A 24,721-nucleotide genomic window follows, 5' to 3' on the forward strand; every position below is an offset into this window, starting at 1 on the left:
AGAAGAGCCTTTTGGTTGCTTGTATTCAAGAAACAAACAAGCTAATTTCAACGTTCCCCCAACTTGCTTGTGGTAGTGTGTTATTATGATGTAGATATTTTATGAACTCCGTTGCTGCCTCAAGACAGTGCACACTGGCTGAGAGGGTGGAAGGGGGGTGGGGTGGGGGGGTGAGTGCGCCAGTTCTCTTAAGTAAGCAACTTGTCAAGAAGGGGGATGCTCAGTTACGAATTAAATAGTATCTTGTCGTTTGAAACTCTGTGACTCATGTTGTTTCACGACAGAATTTTTTTTTTTTTACGTTTCTTCCTTCTATATCAGGAAAGATTGAATTGTCATTATTCTTTTATTGATGTTTTTATTTGTTTAAATCTTGTCAGTCACAATCACAATAAAATTCTTATTAAATATTAAAATATTACTATAATTATCATTTAAATATTTAAAATATATTAAATGATGTTCTCATCGAAATGTTCGATTTACATTAGATCATCACTTTTTTACACGACATGTTTCAGTTCTGAAAGAACCATCTTCAGGTGTATAAAATTATATAAACTTAAATATAATTTCTTAAATGCAACTTTTAGTCAGATGTTTATCAGATTTCAAATGATGTTTTCTTCCAGATTTTATTGTATTTTTGTAATATCGTATTCGAAGTTGTTCTGTATGTACGTCGTGCTTAACATGATTTTGTGTGGGTGAACGTTTTGGTATCATCCAGAAATGAAGTTGTGTAAAAAATGATGATCTATGTAAATCGAACATTTCGATGAGAACATCATTTAATATATTTTAAATATTTAAATGCTAATTATAGTAATATTTTAATATTTAATAAGAATTTTATTGTGATTGTGACTGACAAGATTTAAACAAATATATATTTATCACAATATGACGCAAATTTATCATCTCATGATGTTTTTATTTTACGTTATCAGCTAAAGAATGAAAACAATACATATCCTTGTGTCCGAAATTTATTTTGTCCTTTTTTAAATTATTGACGGATTTTTAAAAATTTTGTAGGAATATCGTATCACTAATTCAACCCCACTGATATTCTTTTTAATCTTCTGCCATCTAAAATACCAACATGGCGGACGTTCGTCACATTTAACGACGGAGTTACGACGTAAAATGTATTGAAACGGATAACATACGGTGAATTTTCGTATTGCAGAATTTATACTAAACCTAACCTAATCTGGTTAGCATCGAACTTTTGATCACGTGGCCGAATGGGTGTGATCGGTCATCACATTCACCCTCGAAGGCTTAGAAATTCTTGGAACTCGCTTATGCTTCAATTTTAATGAACGACTACCGGCGTGGTACAGTTTGCTAGCAGTGTTACCAACTGTTTCCGGACTGACTTTCGTGTCCCTGGCTCTCCACTGCTGCCCGCAAATACGAGTCAGTCGCATTAGGCCTGTAATTTATGTATTACCGCAGCTGCAAGAATGAGAATGCTATTTTAAAACATGCGCTTCCATTTTTATCGTTTCCCATAGCAACTATATAATTTGGGATGAAGTCTTCTGTCTTCTTTGCACACAGTGTTCCTAAATAACTCGACGTTTAGGTTTCTTTCGTAACACTAAGGGGATTTCTGACAAATTATTTATTTTCTGTGTCGTGCATTACTTTTTTTGTGTTAAATGTGGGTCAGTATGCCATGTGAGCAGCTTAAGTATGAGTCCCGGTGTTGTATAGTGTCTTGTAGTGTATCATAGAGCCACGGTGGTCTAGCGTTTAGAACGCTGGCCTTGTAATCCTGGGGTCTCGGGTTCGATTCCCGGCGGTGCCCGAATTTATAACTTCTGTTGGGCAAGGCCGTGGTCTAGGCAACACGGAGTTTTCCTCCGGGGGCTTCCCCGGTTTCTCCGTGGCATCCCATTCACACACAGAAAAAGGCAATGGCAAACCACTTCTGGATCATCTGCCAAGAACGTATATGAACAGGTCCCAGTCCGAGAAAAGGATGGAAGGATCCTGTTCATATGGACGTGTCGTCAGACAGAACACTAAATAAATATAAGATGAGGTGGTCTAGCGGTTAGAACGCTACGACTGGTAATCCTGGGGTCTCGGGTTCGATTCCCGGCGGTGCCCGAATTTATAACTTGTGTTGGGCAAGGCCGTGGTCTAGGCAACACGGAGTTTTCCTCCGTGGCATCCCAACAGTTACTCCATTCACACACAGAAGAAGGCAATGGCAAACCACTTCTGGATCATCTGCCAAGAACGTATATGAACAGGTCCCAGTCCGAGAAAAGGATGGAAGGATCCTGTTCATATGGACCTGTCCTCAGACAGAACACTAAATAAATAATAGTGTATCATACACTACCAGACAGGTCAGAATACAAACACACCTGGACGATTCAGAAGTCTGCGCTGAAAACCTTTTAACTGTTTTAACTAATTTTTGAACAAAACATCTTTACTAATATTAACTCAATTTTATAATATTTTAAAATTCATCACGAGAATGAATAAGTAATTGTCTCATTTGCTTTGACGTCGGATTTATATTCCGACCTTACGTTGGCAACATTGGGCTGAAACAGGCAGTTCAAAAGAAAAAACTGTGAACTATAATTATGTGAAAGGGACGAACAGGTTTCATTTTATGTTATGGATAAACTTACTTAGACGTGCTAGGAGTAACTCGGTTAGTAGAATAGGAAAATTATTTGTGCTGTCCAGAGTGAGACGCTGGGTATCGAACTCAGGAATGTTGCTTCTTTTTTCGGGTCAGGAAAAATTCCAATGGCAACAAACAAGCAGATTTAAAATGGAAATGTTTAAATCAGTAACAAGACCCTTTGTACTTTTATGCTAGTCGCTTTCTACGTAACCATAGTTAGATAGACTATTGTTTATAATAGCAGTCTTTCTGCTTTGGGGTGTATATTCTACAGGAATGATTCCTGTTCATAAACCAATTATTTTCAGTTCTACTCATTATTTTTGTCATTAGCCCGTAACTTACAATATTTGTAGATTATTAACAGACGTTTCACAAAGTAGTTGGAAGTAATATGTGGCTTATCGTGCAAAAGGTTTTTCAGACCGCCTCATATGCCCTGCACGGCTGTTACTTTGGAGTTGTAATAATATTAATAATAAATAAGGGTTTCCACTAACAATCAGGACCTAAAGTTGGTTTTGCAGTGAAAGTAGTGAAATTCAAACTGTGAATTAAGATAATAAATTGAATTACTAAGGTATGAGTTATTATATTTCAAAGATATCAGGATATAAAATGTAAATTAGTAAAATGTCGGAACAATAATATTTAAATGACAGAAACTTGAAAAATATAACTCTAAACGATACTCATAATTAATTAGTTTATTTATTTTGCTTTGTTTGTCCTGAGTGATATATTTCTGATGCGTTGTAATCTTCGTGACTTAATTTGAACGCACTAGGCACATTTTCACAGAATTTCACAGAACATTGGCGCCAGTGGACTACGTTTATTGCAACATTATCTTTGCAAATCGCGCTGAAAACAAATATAATTATGAGACTTTAATTATGAACTAAATTAAATGTGCAAACGCCTTCACGGCTAAACAAGACCGTTACATAACCGACCTCCTGAGTCTTGACTCCTTCAAAACTCAGACTCCACCGTAGTTGCCACCATACAGTCGTTTGTGTGTTTTGGTAATTTCAAATTTTTGCACATCTCACGAACGGCGTAGTCATCGAACCAAGGGTGATGGAAATCGGCAATTTTAAGGAGCAGGGCTGTATAGATTTCATCTCAATTTGTCATCGAACGCAGTTCTTCAAGCTAGTTAATGCTCAGTGTCCTTTTTCTGTGTTTTTCTTAAACTAAACTGTACTGAAATAAAAATTAAAATATATAATATAATTCAGGTCTGTACACAAACTTTATTTACAGATGTTAAAATTTAAAATTTAAAATTTGCGCTATTCATCGTTACTACGATGTTACAATACTGCGCCTTCATTTACTACATGTTTCGATGCGTAGCATCATCTTCAGGTTTTTCCTTTAAAACTACTTTATATTACAATGCAAGTTTTTCATTTATTCATCTGTTTTGTAAATTATTATAGTATGTGTTCTGTTGATCTTCTTATTTTATGTATCTTATGTAAATAAAGTTTGTGTATAGACCTGAATTATATTATACATTTTAATTATAAAACACAAACATGACGCATTTAAACTTTAAACTTTGTACTGAAATAATTGCGTTAGGCTCACTTTTATGGCAACCTTATGAAGGTGTATTCCTCTTAAAAAGATCTCAATGTGTTTTTGAACAACGTTACTAAAATTGCTTCTCTATCCTCGTGATGTATTTTGGTGCCAGAAGTTCATATTTATTTAGAGCTAAATCTTCGTCCATGGTTTGTTTTCTCTGATGTTTCTTGCTTCTTACGTGTACTATTGTTTACCAGAAATTTGGCAAAACGTGAGAAGTGGCAAGTTTATTTCGCCACCGAGAGTACACTTTGCTGGTTAGGTTATAATGTAAGGTTAGTCTGCCTGGCTCCCGTATAGAAGGTTTCCGGTCCTTTGCGGTTAATTTAATTATAATTAGAGGAACTCCTGCTTTGAAATTGAGCTTGATGAGAGTAAATAAATCAAGAGAAAATCCACCTGGTGAGAAAGAGAGAGAGGAGATGCTTGTGTGAGATTCTGCGTCGCGTATAATCGGTGTATGGCTGTCCTGGTGCTGTGGTACGCTATAAATTTAAATCCGGCTTTCTGTATAGCTCCGGTGCGTGAATTAGCTGTTGGCAAACCATTTCTATGACATTGCTTTGTTCTTCATTGAGGCGTAGATGTGTGTACGAACAGTAGGATTATGTCGGACGCTGTGTGTTCTCTGAGATAAATTTTATATTTGTCTACACGACGTTTCGGTAGTTCCTTCTGCTCTCTTCACTGTAAGATTTTATTAAAAGGGTCTAACGTTAGGTTACCAGAGTAGTATTCAGAAGGTCCTGGATTCGATACCAGCTGTCGGTATTATTTTTAAAGTAAAATAAGCATAGTAAAAGATGTGATGGTAATGGTAACCAGTCATAAGAAGGTGGAATTAGGGCCAGTGAACATAAAATATAAGCCTGCCTCAGACAGTTGATTCTGTCCAACGTAATAGGCAGTGGTAGCTTTAGTAACGACTGTAAACCATAAACCATCAGACATTGAGAGAATACATTGGTGTATTTCTCTGTGATGATGGCCCATATTCTGAACAAGATTTAAAAGAAACCATTTTAAAATGCTGTTCTGCAAATTGCACTGCTCTGATACTAATTTATTACGTAAACATTGTCTTATCAGTATTTTCTGTCGTACAGTACAACCGTGAATTATATTTCCTTGCATTTATTTAAAGAAATACTAATATTTTATTTAATATTTTCCGTCATATCACAATTTCAATAAGATAATAAAATATAAAATATTTAAAATATCATTTCACGTTCCGTATCGAATGATCGATTTACGAATTGGAACGTCTCTTACGACATGTTTCGGTTATATTTAACCGTCCTCAGGTATAATTAGATTGGTAAAATTTAAAACTCGAATTACAATCATTTACAATGTTATGCAGTTTATTAAAATGTTTTTATCATATTACTCTTATATATTAGAACGAAGGTATTGTTTTTTATATATGGCGTGGTTCATCTGATGTTGAATATTAGTCTGTGAAGCAATGATTTAAATAAAACATTAATAAATATGGAGTAATGGAGTGATTTGACGGAAAATATTAAAATATTAACCTAATTCGCAATATGACGCAACTATACTACCTTAAAGAAATACATTATGAAATTTCTGCATATTAATGTTATCGCGTTTAATGAGGTCTTGACGTTTTATACGCCTGTTTTTGTGTGTGAAGAGACAGTACATCAAATTATTGCTAAGATTAAGGGCCGATGTGGGCGAAAAATAATTTAGAACCAGTAGCTTTTAACGTATGCCTTAATATCAAATTTCTTCTGTATCTGTTGAGAGTTTTCGTAAATGAAACATGTCATCTTTCGTTTACGTATCTGTTTTATGGAAGATACGTGCAACGAACGGAAAATAGCGTTAGCACGCGTCATGACGTGCGATGGGAGCGATTCGATCCGTCCCAAGTAGAGCTACAAAAAGGTCTTGGACGTCTTCCTGCGGGACTCATGGCTATGAATTAGTTACCTATGAGAAATTCAGCGAAAACAATTAAAATATTTTAGCAGCGATTACGAGAGCAAATATATTTGGTGGGAGCGTTGATTTATATGGGACCTTGAAAGTGTCTTCTGAAACAGACCTTCGATAAATTTAAAACATTTGTTACAGGAATCATTTATAATATGGCGGTGACGAAACGTCTGTGTTTATGGCATGACGTAAGCGTGGATGGGAAGAGTATAATGGATTTAAGTGACTCAGCATGAAGTAGAATAATGGACTGTTTTAGAAACTGTAATTATGAGATGATAATGTTGCGTCATATTGTGATGATTATAATTGTTTAATTTTAACCGTCTAATCACAATAAAATATTTTATTAAATATTAAAATATTATTACTACAATTAACATTTAATATTTAAAATATTTAAAATATATTAAAATGATGCTCTTTCTATCGAAATGTTCATTTTAATATATTTTAAATATTTTAAATATTAAATGTTAATTGTATTAATAATATTTCTATCGAAATGTTCGAACATTTAGATAGAAAGAGCATCATTTTAATATATTTTAAATATTAAATGTTAATTGTAGTAATAATATTTTAATATTTAATAAAATATTTTATTGTGATTAGACGGTTAGAATTAAACAATTAAACAAACTGTAATTAATTTTCAAGTTCCCTGAAATCAGGGAATTTCATGGCCGGCTGAGAAACTGTCAGCGTTTTGTAGGCAGAAAAGCACTGTGGAATTGTTGCAAGGTTTAAAATACAAATTTCGAGATACACCGAATTGTACATTTTACAGTTTACCTCATGCTAGATGCTTAGGTTGCCAAATCGGTCTGTGTTTGTATTGTTCGTAATGGCCATTAAAAATGCTGAGGCGAGTGTGTGTCAGGTCGTTAAGGATTTCAGTACCGCGGCGGTGCGTCGAAGAAGAATCTGGGCTGAGTGTTCACATATTCTCTTTCTAGCGCCTTCTTAAAAATTTGTTGCAATCCATAAATTATCCGGGCACACAAAGTTGGTGGATTTTGGTTTCTCCCGCACTCTTCTTGCGTCACATTTATTTTATCTCCCTCCCTAGAAAGAGCTTTAATAAATTTTAAATGCTAACTTGAAAGAAGAGTCCCGTTGCACATAATTAACGTCTCCATGTAACAAACCTTCTTCTTATTCTTCGCCGTCGTCTTTGAAGCAAGAAATTAAAGCTAACTTCTGTAACGGTGCATAAAAACATGAAATAATTGTACTTCATCATCTTCTCTGCCAGTGGCGTTACTGTGAAGATCTTTGAGGGCATCAGGCAAATTTACACGCCCCTGATGTGACGCCAAAGTTTCGCTGATAGAATTTTTTGTGGAAGCGATCGGTGCTTGTTTGTATGTGAACGTATAATTTTAGTTATATTATATTATGCTTAATTATTAATACAGAAGCCACGTGTGCATGGCAACAGGTATGCTTATAGTGGGACGTTTGTTCAGTTTGTTACATGGTGTTTGTTTAAACGACGTCTAATGTATGTTTGTGATAGTGATATTCATAAATTATAATACTAAAAGACCATAACTGATTTTTGGGTGTAAACGTATCCATTTTTTTTTTCCAGAATCGCGTATTTGGCGACTGTCCTATTTACGAGCAACTACGAATTCGTTAACTTTTTTATAAATCTGGTGCGGTAGAATAATACTACATTTTATTTTCGTGTTGGTTTACTTCGATCTATTTTCGGAACCAAAAAGGACATAAATAAGCTGTATTTATATTTTCGATGAATTTGATGAATTTTGATGACATTTTGAGGCTATAAGGCCACTGCTCTTATGCTACATGAGTCTAACCGTGGTACATTTTATTTTGGACTTGTGGTTATCAGCGTTTCGGAGGAATATACCGCCCCCATCATCAGAGTAGATTTTTGTCGATAGGTTCATAATCTTCGTAGACACAACCCATCAGACCACAGTCTACATTTACAGTAACTGCGAGAATGCATGGGACAGTTTGTAGGTAACTCTAATGTTCACTTCTGTTCACTTAAATATTCATGAAAGCGATAACGTCTGCCAGAAAAATCAGTTTAGTGACATATATTTTTTTTATACCATAAACTTCTTTGGCACAGATTTTGGTTTCGTTTAAAATTAAAGCTAGTTGATGGATTTTAATGAAACGTGGTTCCAACATCGTCCCTCTGCAGGCTATAACAACTTTACAATTTTTAATTACCTGCTAACAGTTATACCAATATGGCGGCCTTACGAACTTTTTAGACTACTATGACACTAGAGCTGTTTAACGTAGGGTCCTGTGATAGTGTAAAAATTGATATTCTAGAAAAATGTTACTAAGATTACTACGCGTTGAGTCTGTAAGGGTTTTATTTTATTAATTTTTATCTTTCATGGACTTATGCCTGCGTTTACAAAATAAAATGTTGTTTACCTGTAAATAGTTATAAGCATGGCGATGGTTCGAAATTTTCAGTGTTATGGCTGTTCAAAGTAATCAGAAATTAAAATAATTATTATATTTGTTTACCGTCAAATCACAATAAAATAGTAAGACAAGATAATTAAAATGATTAAAATATCATCTTATGTTCCATTTCGAGCATTCGATTTACATCGGAACATTCACGACATGTTTCGGTTTATCAAACCGTCATCAGGTGTAAATTATAAACTTTTAAACTTAAATTACAATTATTTATAGTTTTTAAAATTTTATAATTTTATCATCTTTCTCAGTATATTTTATGGAAGTTGTGTTTAGATATTATTAATATAACATTATTGTTGATGATAGTGTGAATAAAGGTGGGGAAGGCAACCACGCCTAATAGTGCCATTGTAACAGGCCTTAATCTGTGGACAGAAGAGGGACTGTATAGTCCCACACTTCGAAATAAAGTGGGGTGTTTATTTATAAGTTTTCGCATTGTGATTGTCACATCCTTGTAAGGACGCAGCTTCGCAATTCCCTAAAGAATACTTTTAGGAGTTGAAGAAGGGAGCTGTTTGGTTCTGCCCAACCACTAAGTTAAATTAGACTTTATAACTTGTGTTGGGCAAGGCCGTAGTCTAGGCAACACGGAGTTTTCCTCCGGGGGCATCCCAACAATTACTCCATTCACACACAGAAGAAGGCAATGGCAAACCACTTCTGGATCATCTGCCAAGAACGTATATGAACAGGTCCCAGTCCGAGAAAAGGATGGAAGGATCCTGTTCATATGGACCTGTCGTCAGACAGAACACAAAATAAAATAATAATAATACCGGGATATAGATATTTTATTTATTCTTTATTAACACTGGGGTTTGCCGATTTTCGTGAAATGTTGTGTGGAGTTTACCAACCTTGGGAAATTTTCAGCTGCATTTCTGCAACGACCAAAACATGGAGTCCGTGCGTGAGATTGGAACAACGCTGATGTTGTAAGGGCTTAACGATCTTGAACTGCTGATAGAATTTGGTTAAATATCCAGGTTTAACAAAGATGACAAGTGAAAAGACAGAACGTGTTAAATGATGGAGAATTTTTTGTGCGCCTGCGTTGAACGATAATTTATTGCAGAAACCTGTATGGAAATATGTTTTGAAATTTATCTGTTGATGCTGTAATTATCTTTTGGATCCCTGATTTAATTACGAAAGTGGCAAGTATTTTTTACTCAGTTCTATGTGTTTCGTGATTTCCATGCGTTGCGCCTAGCTACAAAATGTCATTTTGGTTAATGATTCTTAAGGAGTTATCCGTCCTTTCTTGACGGTCATTTAGTTACGCATGCAGAAATATTACCATCTTTAGTGTGTAACGTGTATGGACCGTGACTTTCAAGGTAAGTTAAATTATACATTTTTTTTTTAAATTGGGTATCCAGGAAAGTATTCGAACTGGAATGATCAATTTAGGGTACTTCGTGATTTATACAAGCCGCCCTGCGTTCTTAGGACATTGAAATGTAGGAGGTTTTGTTGGGATGGGCATTTAGGTAGATTAGGCGTCAAGGAAAGCGTACAAAATTTTTATGGGGAAATGTATAAAGCGAGCACTTAGCAGACGGAGGAGGTGGGTAGATAACATTAACATGGATTCAGTGAAAACACGATTAGGGGATGACAGGTGGATTGAACTGGCTCGAAATCGTTTTAGTTACTGGGAATTGGTATAAACATTTGGGTTTTACCACCAGAGAATTTCTTTCTATCCTCGTTTTCGTTATAAAATGAAGATAAATACTTGGCTATACTCACTACGTCGCTGTCTGTTTGGCGTTGATTGGCCTGTTGACTGTTGAAGACGATGTAAGATTTGAGGTTTTCACAGCTGTGAGTATGAAGATTTCTGTCTTCTGGGTTGTTGCGCTGTGTAGTCTGCGATCGCCCTGATGACGGAGGCAGTATGACCTCTGAAACGTTGGTAAACATCGACCAGACTACACAGCGCAACATCCCAGAAGGCAGAAATTTTCATACTCTGATGACGGAGACAGTATGACCTCTAAAACGTTGGTTAACATCGACCAGACTACACCGCGCAACAACCCAGAAGACAGAAATCTTCATACTCATCGCCCTGATGATGGAGGCAGTATGATCTAAGAAACATTGGTAAAAATATACCAGACTGAACAGCACAACAACCCAGAAGACAGAAATCTTCATACTCATCGCCCTGATGACGGAGGCAGTATGACCTCTGAAACGTTGGTTAACATCTACCAGACTACACAGCGCAACAACCCAGAAGACAGAAATCTTCATACTCATCGCCCTGATGATGGAGGCAGTATGACCTCTGAAACGTTGGTTAACATCAACCATACTACACGGCGCAACAACCCAGAAGACAGAAATCTTCATACTCATCGCCCTGATGATGGAGGCAGTATGATCTTTGAAACATTGGTAAAAATCTACCAGACTGAACAGCACAACAACCCAGAAGACAGAAATCTTCATACTCATCGCCCTGATGACGGAGGCAGTATGACCTCTGAAACGTTGGTGGCAATCGACCATACTACACGGCGCAACAACCCAGGAGACGGAAATCTTCATACTCATCGCCCTGATGATGGAGGCAGTATGACCTCTGAAACGTTGGTTAACATCAACCATACTACACGGCGCAACGACCCAGAAGACAGAAATCGTATTCAAGACAAATCTAACTCCTCAAGTTATGAACTTCAAATCTGAAAATTGACATGAGGGTGGTGTTTATCAACGATTGGTGAAAAATAGCCTAAAGGAACTTCCAGAAACATTGATAAGAAGCCTTAAAACGTAATATTTGAGGCCTGGCGGTTGGAAGCATTTAAACACCGTGAAACACATTGGTGCCGTGCCACATGCTTGACGTGGTATTTCATGGTTTAGCGAATGAGAACTTGTCAAACGGATGACTCATATGCATGGGTTCAAGAAATCCTATCCTTGTGAATGGGGACTAGAGGCGCCGCTCAGCGGGATGCTGAGAAACTACATGCTCTGCTCCCATAGCGATATTTCAGCATGGTCGTGAAATACGGAGTGGAATGAGTAGGGGCTTCCCCCACCAGAAATCTTTATCCACCCCAACTTGTCTCCTTTTATTTTTATTTTGCTTTATAGCAATCCAGCATCCCTTTTCCCGGCTACTCTCGTCTGCTCTCCTTTCTCTCTTTTCCCGCGCGACTTGAGTTTTGTTGTGACGATCGATAAATTATTCCTCGCATGCGGGCGGCGAGCGGCAGATGTCGCCACTCGTAGTTCCACAGTCGCCACCATGCGCCTTCCTCAGCACCATTTCACGACATCTTCACCTCTGGGATCCCTTTCTTCGCCATTTTTTTTAGATGTTATTAAAAATCACACCTTATGTGTCAATAAAATCTTATCGGGAAATTTCCCGCGTCAACTGGTTACCGTAGTAAACCGACGTTTCGGGAACCAACTGTGTCCCCGTCATCAGGGTTCTGATCATGCTGATTGCCCGAGAAGATTTTATTGATTGTACTCGCCGCGAAAGTCTCAGATCCTATAGTAATATGTCATTTAATGAGAACAATCTTTACATTCACTGCACTTGTCATATCTTCAGGGTCCAGTAATCTTCCGTGAATACAGATGTACAGCCAGACTTGAGCACAAAATGTATACCGCCTACTTTTTTTGAATGTTTCAATCTGTGTGGTGAGGCCACAGATTCTTCCTAAGATGTTTACAAGTCATGTCCAATAAGTCGTAGTTATACGTAGCAATTTATTGTTTATGAACATTGCCCAAGTATTTGGGTATAACAGACTGAACAGGTTATATACAACACGTTTACTATATAAATATAAGATTAAAATGATGAAATATGTCAGCTAACATTTTTCAGCACTAACTGTACCATCATGACACATTAAAGCAATCAGGATGTTCATGAGATGGTAAAGTTGCGTCATATTGTGATATAATAAATATATATTGTTTAAATCTTGTCCGTCTAATCACAATAAATTCTTATTAAATATTAAAATATTACAATAATTGACAATATATAATCAGGATGTTTTAAAATTTAATTGTAGTTATGTATTAAACATGATTTAAATTATGGCTGTTTTTCATTATGTAAATTAACGATTTGTTTCTGTGCAGAAATACCATCATCACAGAATCCCATTACTTTTTAATGTGTCAGATTTCATCTCAGAATTTTGCACCGTAAGCATATTGTTAATTTATAAAAATATTTCACATACTTCGCACCATTGGTACATTAGTTGACAAACTCAGAGCTTAAATTGGAGTTCGCATAGACGCCATGTTGTAAAGTCTTTGCGTCTTATGTATTTTGATATTGAAAAGCACGCAGTTGTTAACACAATCTGAATGTGCTATAGTTGTATGTAGTTCCTTGTCACTGGAGAAGAATCTGGCATTTGTTTGCTAGTTAAGAGGCCTGCTTGTTGTAATAATTATTATATTTATAATATTAATCAATATCAAAATGATATTACTACAATCATTAATGACAGGACATTTTATCATCCTTATATAACTTCATTTTTATATGATTTTTCTTAAATAGGTCAATGTAAATTCTGCTTTTCGAATTGGTTTCTCTTTTATCATACATTCGGATCCATCGCAGTATTACGATATTTAGTTCGCTCGTAAGGGCGTGTTGTTATAATATTAAAGTAAAGTGTGTTATTAAAAATGGAATAAAAATCTGAAAAAAGAACATCATTTGACATCTGGTAAAAATCTGATAAAAATGTACGCTAGCATAATGTATGAAAATTGTATTTGAATTATTTATCGTTTTGAAGCTTTATATAATTATATACACCTGAGGATGGTTCTTTTACGAACCGAAACATGTCGTGAAACATGAAAAATGATGGTCTAATGTAAATCGAATATTTCGGTAAAGAACATCATTTAATATTTTGAATATTTTAAAATGTTAATTATTGTAATATTTTAATATTTAATAAGAATTTATTGTGATTAGACGGACAAGATTTAATATATACTTATTAAAGTAAAAATTTTCTAATAGTATATTACAATCTCAGCGAAAGTATTCTGTTAGAGAATCTAAAATTTTAACTTCAGCAATCTTATTACATTACCGAGTGTGGGTAATTCCATTCTGAAATTCTGTATTACGTTTACGCAGATCTTACGTTAATAAGCAAAGTTTCGCCCAATTACTGGTTTGTCACTAACTTAGACTTAATCTACACGCATCTTGGCCATATTGGAATCATCTGTCAGGGTCTTTTGAAAACACGAAGGGCCAAGAAACTGTTCTGGGAGCAAGATATAGGCGAGGACTACTACGAAGGGAGTTCATTACCGTGATAACAAAATTGTATCTTGAGCCAGTTGAATCCAGACCATACAGTTTTTCTCTGATAATGTTTTATCGTCTCATACAAGTTAGCTTCTCTGGACTGGACACTTCATTTTCGTTTACTGTGAATTGTTTTGTGTGGGGGATGTCTTCATATACCACTGACTGTACACTCACCTCAGCATTATTCCCTGTTAAGTGAAGGGTGAGTCCTCTGTCAGGTCAGATCAATTAAAGCTAGGAATTCGTTGAAGTCGCTCTTTTACGAATTGTTGTTTGCTGGAGGACTTTCATGTAATAATCGTGGTTAATTGAGAATCCACCCGCATGGTCGCTGATGTTACTTGTAAAGAATTGAACGATAAAAAGACAAATAACCTCTTCATTCTTGTAGCTTGAGGTCAATAACGAGTGTTCGAATAGGGGTCGGATGCTGTAATTGCGGTCTAACTAACTAACTAGATGGCTTACCGAACCCGAAGGTTCATCACCGAATTAACCAAAGCCCTCCACCGGACCCTGTCCTGGGCCAACAACATCCAGTTTCCTTCAACTCCTATCTCCCATAGATCCCGCCTGAGATTATCCTCCCATCTACGTCTAGGTCTCCCCAGCGGTCTCTTCCCTTCAGGTTTCCCAACCAGTACCCGGTGCACACCTCTTGTCCCATCCATGCGCGCTACATGTCCCGCCCATCTCACTCTTCTCGACTTAATCACCCTCACAATACTGGGGGAGCAGTACAGATTTTTAAGCTCGTCATTGTGCAGTTTTCTCCACGCCCCATCGTCTTCCCTCTTAGGCCCAAATATCCTCCTCAACACCCGATTCTCAAACACCTGCAATCTGTGTTCCTCCCTCTGAGTGAGAGACCATGTTTCGCACCCATACAAAACAACAGGCAAGATTATTGTTTTGTATACTTTAATTTTCAGGTTCTTAGAAATCAGACGGGAAGACAAAATATTTTGGACTGAGAAGTAGCAAGCATTTCCGGAATTTAGTCTCCTCCTACCTTCCTCACAAGTATCATTTTGATTTGTTATTGTTGTTCCCAAATATTTGAACTTTGTAACCCTTTCAAAGGATTTATTAGCTACCCTAAGATAATTTTGCCCGCCTGTCTTCTGATGACGAGATACTAACATGTACTTAGTTTTTTCTGAATTTACTTCCAGCCCCACTTGTCTACCAGCCTCTAGTAAAACTTCTGCGTTCCTCTTTATTGTATTTATATCGTCCCCCAATAAATTAACATCATCAGCATATGCCAATAGCTGATGTGTCCCATTCAATTGCAAACCCTCCTGCCTACCTTGGACCTTCCTGATGGCGTATTCTAGCGCAAAGTTAAAGAGCAAGGGAGACAAAGCATCTCCTTGTTTTAGACCGTTCTTGATGAGGAATGTCTCAGATACATATTTACCTACTCGAATTTTGCTGCAGGTTTCATTTAAGCACATTTTTATTAGACCCACTAGCTTCTTTGGTATACCAAATTCAATAAGAATATTATATAGCACTTCTCTCTTCACAGAGTCATAGGCTTTTTTGAAATCTATAAATAACTGATGTACAGTCCCACCGAACTCCCATTTTTTCTCTAGTATCTGACGAATGCAAAAGATCTGATCAATCGTTGATCTGTTTCGTCTGAACCCACACTGATGATCCCCAATAGTTTCATTCGCATATGGGGTTAATCTTGCCAAAAGAATGTTGGATAGAATTTTGTATGAGGTTGATAGCAGCGATATTCCTCGGTAATTACCACACTCAGTCTTGTCCCCCTTCTTATAAATAGGAATAATTATGGATTCCTTCCATTGATGTGGCATCTCTTCCTTATCCCAAATTAACTGAATAAGCTTATGGATCCTCATATGCAACCCTTTGCCACCTGCTTTAATTAATTCGGCCGGAATCTGATCAATTCCTGGAGATTTATAACTTTTCAACTTCCCAATGGCTAGTTCCACTTCATCTAAGCTAGGTTCTGGCACCAACAGTTCAGCTGTATGCATTTTAATCTGTCTAATATCACCAGTATTATGAACATTTAAGAGCTCGCTAAAGAAATTTTTCCACCTATTCACAATTTTTATTGGATCTGCAAGCAAATTGCCACTATCATCCTTTACCAAATTAGTCTGGGGTTGATATCCTTTCTTAAAGTTATTAATGCCTCTGTACAGGTCTCTGATGTTTTTTTCCTTATTATTTGTCTCAAGTTCAGCAATTTTGCCCTTCAGGTATTCCCTTTTCTTAGTCCTAAAGGTTCTACTAGCCTCACGTCTCACGTTACATAGATTATCCGCATTTGTTTTGTTTGGGTTCTGCAACCATTGGAATTTTGTTTGCTTCCTTCGATCTATTAATTTTGAACATTCTTCATCAAACCACGGTTTATTTTGCTTTCTCCTGTAGTATCCTAGTTTCTCTTTTGCTGAAATTTTGATGCAGTTTCTGACATTTTCCCACTCCCTGTTGATGTCCACACTTTCATTATCCTCATTTGTCTCTAAAATTTGAAACCTATTCGAAATTTCAACTTGATATTGTTCCTTTGCCTCTCCCTCACTTAATTTTTTCAAATCAAATCTTTCTGTGTCAAAATTTTGTTTAGTTCGTCTACTTACTGAAAGCCGCTCCCTCACTTTTGCTACCACCAGATAATGATCAGTGTCGCAACCTGCTCCTCTGAATGATCTCACATCAATTACATTTGTCTGCCTTCTCTTATCTACTAAAACATGATCTATTTGATTGTGTGTTCTGCCATCTGGGGAAGTCCAAGTGTATTTATGAACATCACGGTGTGGAAATTTTGTACTTTTTACAATTAAATCTTTTGACGTAGCGAAGGTCACTGCTCTGACGCCATTATCATTACTAAGTGCATGGAGACTCTCGCTGCCTATTGTGGGTTTGAAGACATCCTCCCTCCCAATTTTTGCATTGAAATCTCCTAGCAGAATTTTCATGTGATACTTGCCAAATGTATCAAATACTGATTCCAATTCTTCATAAGGTCTGCCAAACGAAATTCGGGAAATCGCCGTCAGATGTCAGAATAGAGGTAGGCTGATCTCTGTTCTTTGTTGGATGTCGACTTAGGGGTGAGGTGTATTGTGGCGGTGGTCTAATTTGTTCGTAATAAAACGGTCACTTTAACTTGTCCTTTTTCACAACAGATCCGTGCATCTTTCGTTGCGGAGACGGCCACCCTGAATTCGGGGGGGGGGGGGGGGGGGGGGGGGAATAGCCTGCATTTTGTTGAACGAGAAGTTTCATGTTTATGCCTCCTTTTAGACATGTTTATAGTTCTAAGGATATGAACAGTATTAATCCGGAGTTTGTGAGACTTATGGTCCACAACCATAATAAATTTGTTAGAATATGCCTGTAAATTTAACAGGGCCACCAACCGCGTTTACTTTATATTTTACAAAAATAAATTACCTGAACGAAAGTTGCATTTTTTAAACATTTACACATTTCGGGACCACCTCATATGTCCGTTTGCTACGTTGTTATTAATGTTTGTACGAAATTAAATATTACGAGGTTGAGGTTGACTGTAATTACATAATGTTCATGCCAAATTTCGTATATATCGGGCAGAGAGTTGTCGATTTGGGGACCCACAGACACATACAATTTGTGCCCATTACCGATTATTGTTAAGGTCGTTAAATCGAAGGCGTTAGAATCGACGGACAAGGGGAAATGCGAAAAACGATAAAATTATGGTAAGGAAATCTCGAAGGAAGAGACAGCTTTGCAGGCATAGGCAGCATATCCAATGATAATATTAAACTCGATATTAAATCGGGTGTAAGGTTATGGACTGGATACAAATTAGTAGGATTTTTGAGGTTTGCACGGAGGTGAATTCGAAGATGGCCGTCTTCTGGGTTGTAGCACCGTGTACTCTGGTACAAGTTTACCGACGTTTCACAGGCCCTTGCTGCCTCCATCAACAGGTCGAATAATCAGAATAGGTAACAGTGTCGGGCTTTAGTGAAAGTGTCACTTGTATAGAAAGAAAGAAACCATGAAGTAGCATGTGGTTTGTTTTCCGTCTTTCGGATTCTGTCTTAACCTTGCTTCCAATTAGCCTAAGTTCGCGTGACCAGAAGCCAGAGAGAGGAGGAAGATGCAACAGACAAGCAGCTTCTGCTTGATTGAAGAGGTCAGGTGCTGGGTCACACCTGCGTCAGTGACGCAACGTGAAGTCCAATAAAAGGGTCACGTGAACGCTAATCCCCGTTCTGTCAGATACAAGTGAAGAGGTCACATTCCTGCTGAGTCTTAAATGCATAAAAGTAATACACAGTTGCGGAGGAATTGTCCTCCTGTCCGTCCACATGTTTCGTCTTCGATAATGTTGAACGTATGTACAGTGGATTCCGGTTAATTGGGACACATCGGGACTAGACCAATTTGGACCAATTAAGCGGCTGCCCCAATTAACCGATGGCCCGATTAACCGGAATCTACTTTATGTGTGTTCAGTTTGGTATTTGGGGGTGTGTCAAATTAATTTAATTTAATGTTGGTGTGTATCGCCCTGATGACGGAGGCGGTATGACCTCTGAAACGTTGGCAAACATCGATCAGACTATACAGCGCAACAACGCAGAAGACAGAAATATTCATACTCTGATGACGGAGGCAGTATGACCTCTGAAACGTCGGTAAACTTCTACCAGACTACACAGCGCAACAACCCAGAAGACAGAAATCTTCATACTCTGATGACGGAGGCAGTATGACCTCTGAAACGTTGGCAAACATCAATCAGACTATACAGCGCAACAACGCAGAAGACAGAAATCTTCATACTCTGATGACGGAGGCAGTATGACCTCTGAAACGTCGGTAAACTTCTACCAGACTACACAGCGCAACAACCCAGAAGACAGAAATCTTCATACTCTGATGACGGAGGCAGTATGACCTCTGAAACGTCGGTAAACTTCTACCAGACTACACAGCGCAACAACCCAGAAGACAGAAATCTTCATACTCTGATGACGGAGGCAGTATGACCTCTGAAACGTTGGTAAACATCGACCAGACTACACAGCGCAACAACCCAGAAGACAGAAATCTTCATACTCATCGCCCTGATGATGGAGGCAGTATGACCTCTGAAACGTTGGTAAACATCGACCAGACTACACAGCGCAACAACCCAGAAGACAGAAATCTTCATACTCATCGCCCTGATGATGGAGGCAGTATGACCTCTGAAACGTTGGTTAACATCGACCAGACTACACAGCGCAACAACCCAGAAGACAGAAATCTTCATACTCATCGCCCTGATGATGGAGGCAGTATGACCTCTGAAACGTTGGTTAACATCGACCAGACTACACAGCGCAACAACCCAGAAGACAGAAATCTTCATACTCATCGCCCTGATGATGGAGGCAGTATGACCTCTGAAACGTTGGTAAACATCGACCAGACTACACAGCGCAACAACCCAGAAGACAGAAATCTTCATACTCATCGCCCTGATGATGGAGGCAGTATGACCTCTGAAACGTTGGTAAACATCGACCAGACTACACAGCGCAACAACCCAGAAGACAGAAATCTTCATACTCATCGCCCTGATGATGGAGGCAGTATGACCTCTGAAACGTTGGTTAACATCGACCAGACTACACAGCGCAACAACCCAGAAGACAGAAATCTTCATACTCATCGCCCTGATGATGGAGGCAGTATGACCTCTGAAACGTTGGTTAACATCGACCAGACTACAGAGCGCAACAACCCAGAAGACAGAAATCTTCATACTCTGATGATGGAGGCAGTATGACCTCTGAAACGTTGGCAAACATCGACCAGACTACACAGCGCAACAACCCAGAAGACAGAAATCTTCAAACCTGCACATATTTTATAGACCTATGCCATTTTTTTGGTGTTATAAGCCAGCAATTATGTGATTGATAACATGAAATTTATATTCGCGCACATGTGCGTGTGTGTAATAGGCCGACACACACAGTCCGGTCGCGTAGAAAATGTTGAGAATCTCTGACATGACTATTGTTTATGTGAGCAGAGTGTACTGATGGCCGAGAAAGAATTTGTGAACGTTAAAGGTGAAGCCAGTTCGGGCAACCGCCTTGATAGTCGATGACGTGGCTTCTAGTGGCCCCTTAATTAAAGGTTAAAAAGGAGGGAGGAAATTCTTCCTCGTTTAGTGTTAGTTAGAGGACGGACGGACGGACGGACGGACAGACAGATATATAGGCGGGCGGCACTTTACAGCAAGCCTGTGGTGTAACTGAAGCGTGGAGAAGACAGATCGACAAGTCCGGGCATCCGGTCGCCTCTAAACGGATGGTTTTAAATGGATACAGTTTAGTTGAATTAACCTGGAGACTGTAGAGCACACGGTCTTGAACACACAAACGAAACGTTATTCTTCAGATTAAGATAAATCATTAAAGCACTGTCTGTGTGAGCGTCATCGTAGTATTTCCTGGAAGTGGTCGTAGAATTTATTAGGTTTAAAGTAACCCTGTCTTTATACAAACTATCAGGGAAATAAAATGATTAAAAACGAAGATCTTTACAGTTCATTAAATTTTTTGTGTTGTTCGAAACAAATTCAGTTGTAGACGAGATACATCCCGCCTTCTATTTCATTGTCTGATTATGAACATACAGCCATTTTAAGTGATACTACTGCCTTAGTCTTCGGAGAAACTCCATTTATGAGCGCATTATTCATGTTTCAACTTGCCAGTTGAGGAAGATGTCAGATATCATGAGCTGCTCTGTCCAGACAGACACTTCGTCTCCTGGTTGGACCACCGAATACACTCTGAAGCCAGACCACATGTAAAATACCTGTTTCCTCGGTTGGAGAATTTTCTACAATAAATAAAAGTTTGATTGATCAGACTTGATGTAGTGTCTAGGTAATCTGTTAGTTCTAGAAATGCGTTGTGAAACATACGAATAGAAATTTAGAAATTAGAAAACTTAGCAATACAGGCGAACGTAGTAGTTAAGACTGTTTGATGAAATTTATGACGTAACTGAAATTACACCTAAAATTTTTAAATACCCTTTATCAGCTGTTCTGAACGCACATTTGTAGCATCATTTCTATGTTTTGAAAGTTTATTCTTGTGTCAAAGGGGAAGAGAATGTGTTTGTTTGTGTGATTAAGCGTAATTTCCTTGTAATTTTCAAAATTATATAAAATAATAAGAGATGTTGCTATTATTAACGCAGAATTTGGATAAAACAGCGATAAAGTAGATGGTATCAAGAATTCCATATCGGAATTCGAGTGTCCTTATATGAATCAGACATTGTGACGTGTATTAATAACCATTAAAAGTAAACTAAAGTTTGTCCCACTATACGCCATGTAGGCGTTTGGGGTGAGTGGAGGTACAGCTCCTCTCTTCCTTGACCTCGGCACTAGACGGGGGTGAGTGGTCAGCATCACGCCCCGGCCGGCTTTACCCCCGGGAAAGGACCCCGGTACCCATTGTAGAGGAGGCTGGGTGGGCCCCAGAGCCGGTCTGGACGCAGAGGCTAGAGGAAAAATCCTCTGCCCTCGTCGGGGATCGAACCCCGGTCGTCCAGCCCGTAGCTAGTCACTATACTGACTGAGCTATCCCGGCTCATATTAATAACCATTAGTTTACTTAAGTACTGCTGTTTTCCGCACCAAAATTCTTTAAGTGGAAAATAAAGCGAGGTGGCATTGGATTCAGAAGCGCTGGAAAGCTTGCGACAATAATTCATCTTCCGGAAAGAGTTGCTAGGGGCAACAGAGGAAGTGTGACGTCAGGTTTATTCTGCAGCATTCCACCCTATGTCTCTGATCTTCCTCCCTTCTTGTTGTATTCTACCACCCAGCAACTTCCGGACGAAGCTCAGACTGACCCCAGACTTGTGCTGTTTTTGCAGACAATCCTAGTATGCAACGCTGACAACTTAAATAAAAATAAGTAAATAAATAAATCTGACTGAAAAAAAATTACGACGTCCTGCGAGTTATTTTAAAACAGTGGCGTCTATCATTTTCTGTGTGTTGAGCCGCTGAACCAGGAGTGGTTTTCCCGAAGACACTCGTCTCTTATGACTGTTATTGCGTAGTACAAGTAATGGCCCACTGTGCAGAACTTAAGTAGGCCGGCACATAAAGATGGCTGTCTTCTGGGTTGTGTGGTACATGTCGTAGATGCTTGTTGCGAGGAAAGAAGCCAGCAGACAGCCAGCCTTCTTCATGTTCGCCGGCGTTCGAAATGAAATTTCAGGTCTCAGTGTGTTTATCTACAGCGCATCAGTGCAGTGGTTGATTTCGTAATAATTTAATCGACCGGACGTAGTCAACCAGCCACAGTGACACAATTGGTATTGGAAACTACCTGAACATTTATGTATGAGGACATATACCGGTTGCCAAAAAATAAATTACACTTTTTAAAATAATGGGAGTAAGATGGTAAAGTTGCGTCATATTGTGATATAATAAATATATATTATTTAAATCTGGAAAAGAACATCGTTTAATATCTGATAAAAATGTACGCTAAAATAATATATAGAAATTGTATTTAAGAAATTGTATTTAAGTTATTATTGATTTGAATCTTTATATAATTATATACACCTGAAGATAGTTCTTTTAGGAACTGAAACATGTCGTGAAAAATGATGGTCTAATGTAAATCGAATATTTCGATAAAGAACATCATTTAATATTTTAAATATTTTAAATGTTAATTAATGTAATATTTTAATATTTAATAAGAATTTATTGTGATTATACGGACAAGATTTAAATAATATATATAGTGGGAGTGATGAAATACTCGTGGACTGTAATGAAACTCCGAACAGTATATATTTTATTTTGTATACAAACTTAATTATGTTGTACACTGCTAAAATAAGTTCAAATCATTAATTTTTGTCCTTGTTTTTGAAAATAAAAGAAACGTAATTTTTACGACAGTCGGTACAATGATTTGTCAGGCACGTCCGTGTTCAACGGGTCTGGGGTTATAACATAGCTTCGCCTGCACATTTCCGAAAGACACAGGGACCCACCTCAAAATTGTGTTCTTCCTCACCGCTCGGCCTGTAGCTCAGTTGAATGGGGGAGTAAGTAATGATCATTTCCAACTGTTTAGCCGCTGAACGGAATAGAAAAGAAGTCGGGAGTTGCTGTGGTAAAATTATTGTAACGCTAACTCCAAAGAAATCAATTTATTACGTTTTATGTACAGATTCAGTCGTACGTTCACTAATACGTCAGGTGCCCCGTAATTTTCAATTCTTATATGTGTTACAAATATACAGTCTTGCGCTTGAAATACCGGTGTCTGTCTAGTCCTTTCCAAAGCATAATTGCTAACAGCTGACTAGTGATTTATGCCTGTCATGCATCATTCTTCTTAGACGTGAACTTTACTTTTTTATAAAGGATTCGAACCGTAGATTTTGAGTTTTTTTCCCGTATTTCATTGATTAAATTTAGGAAACGTGGTGAGCAGGGAATTTAGAACATATTGTGAGATGAGAAATGAATACAATATCTTCTTCATGAAACCGAACTTGATGAACACTTAGGGTATAAAAACGTAGATGAGAGGATAATAATTAAGTTGGTTTCAGGTGAAATGGGCATCAGTGGGTGAATTGGATTCAACTCGTTCAGGATATGCCTCCATATAATCGGGGATTTCTGGGGTAACTGGGTTGGTTAGTTAGTAATTTAGTTAGTAAGTTAGTTTTTGTTCTTTTGTGTTGTGTAATACCCCTATATTCCCCATGATTTCTAATACACTTGCAAGTCGCTTCTAAAATTTAATTCGTTTGAATTAACTGCTGTATAAGATTTTTGAAATGAACCGGGATATCTCAGTCAGTGTAGTGATTAGCTACGGGCTGGACGACTGGGGTTCGATCCCCGACGGGGGCAGAGGATTTTTCCTCTAGCCTCTGCGTCCAGACCGGCTCTGGGGCCCACCCAGCCTCCTCTACAATGGGTACCGGGGTCCTTTCCCGGGGGTAAAGCCGGCCGGGGCGTGATGCTGACCACTCACCCCCATCTAGTGCCGAGGTCAAGGAAGAGAGGAGCTATACCTCCACTCACCCCAAACGCCTACATGGCGTATAGTGGGACAAACTTTTACTTTTATAAGATTTTGAACATGAAAGTGGTTTGTCATATAATTTGGGTGTCCGTATGATGTCCATGAATCTTACGTCCTTCACTTCTTGTCTCTTCGCCCAACAGGAATAATTCCGAGACAGGACAGAGGATTCCGCTATTTTACGTCTTTCTGTTTGGTTCAACAGCCCATTCCTGTTCCTCCCAATCACATACCCCCCCCCCCCCCCCACGACCCTCTTAACGTAGATCACATCAGACAAGACTGAGTATCCGTTTTACCGAAGAATTAAATTACCGCGTTATATAATATTGGGGAAGATTTCTCTTTTCGAATGGCTTCTATAGCCCATAAATAAAGGACTTTGAGTTCAATAGGAGACATTAGGTTGTTAGATGGAGTCGTGGAACAAAGTAGTGGCGTAATAATGGCTTCACATCAATAGGAATGTTAGAATAAGTCATCGTTATCCATCAAAATGTG

At 38.1% G+C, this 24,721-nt stretch overlaps 1 protein-coding gene across 2 annotated transcripts in view; it reads left to right on the top strand.

Annotated features, from left to right (window-relative positions):
- zfh1 (Zn finger homeodomain 1) overlaps window positions 1–24,721 on the top strand; it is a 651,615-nt gene that overhangs the window by 74,525 nt on the left and 552,369 nt on the right. The gene's annotated exons all lie outside the window — the stretch shown is intronic.

The sequence above is a fragment of the Zootermopsis nevadensis genome, unplaced genomic scaffold (assembly GCF_977971745.1).
Source record: "Zootermopsis nevadensis isolate Lab colony 2312 unplaced genomic scaffold, Znev_1.0 Znev_ptg000001l, whole genome shotgun sequence".
Taxonomy (NCBI): Eukaryota; Metazoa; Arthropoda; class Insecta; order Blattodea; family Termopsidae; genus Zootermopsis; species Zootermopsis nevadensis.